A 741-nucleotide genomic window follows, 5' to 3' on the forward strand; every position below is an offset into this window, starting at 1 on the left:
GCGGATACCCACAGCCTGAGCGGCGAAACCCCAGGGCAGGGAACGTGGTTCTGGGAGGATGCTGGAGGCGGGTGTTTCGCAAGAGGCACTGCTTTCGCACCCAGCTCCCCGTCACACCGGCATGTCCCCGGCCCAGATGTTGTGGGGCATCTTTGCTTCCTCCGAGGTTCAGAAGATCTCCCGCAAAGCCTTTGGCTGCTTGAATGGTTCCCCCCGCTGCTCCCCTCTCTGCCGGCTGCTCCTTTCATTCCCCTTTTCCTTCTCTTTTAAGGTGAATCTTTCTGATTGCTACAACGTGATCGTGTTCCTGGCCCCCAGCGTGGTAAGTCGGTCCCTGGCACCCCGACTTGGCTGAGCGAGCTCAAGGGAGGGTTTACTTAGAGAGGATCTCGGACAGTGGCAAAGATAATAAGAGACCAGAGGTGAAGAAAATCCCAGGGTTGCTCATGCTGGAATGAAAAGCCAAACAGGAGGATGTTTTCCAGCAACGCAGCCCATTGCAGCTGATGGATGTGACCCTGTCTGGGACCCTCTTTCATGCGTCTTCCCAAGGGAGTGCAGCCCTGGGAGCACCGTCCCCATGTCCCCCACGGTGCTGGCTACCCAGCACTCTTCCCGGTCACGGGTGCCCGTTAAGGTCCACGCTCCGCCGTCGGGCTCGGTAAGGCAGAGCAGGGAGTCTTGTGGAGCGCCGAGACCTGCAGCAGCCACAGGCATTGCTGCGAGCCAGCGGCGCGGGGG

The 741-nt window shown here is 59.9% G+C and overlaps 1 protein-coding gene across 1 annotated transcript in view; it reads left to right on the plus strand.

Annotated features, from left to right (window-relative positions):
* Nucleotides 1-741, plus strand: part of ANTKMT (adenine nucleotide translocase lysine methyltransferase) — a 34,276-nt gene that overhangs the window by 33,188 nt on the left and 347 nt on the right. The window lies entirely within an intron of this gene.

Source organism: Egretta garzetta, unplaced genomic scaffold, assembly GCF_000687185.1.
Source record: "Egretta garzetta isolate BGI_Z169 unplaced genomic scaffold, ASM68718v1 scaffold140, whole genome shotgun sequence".
Taxonomy (NCBI): Eukaryota; Metazoa; Chordata; class Aves; order Pelecaniformes; family Ardeidae; genus Egretta; species Egretta garzetta.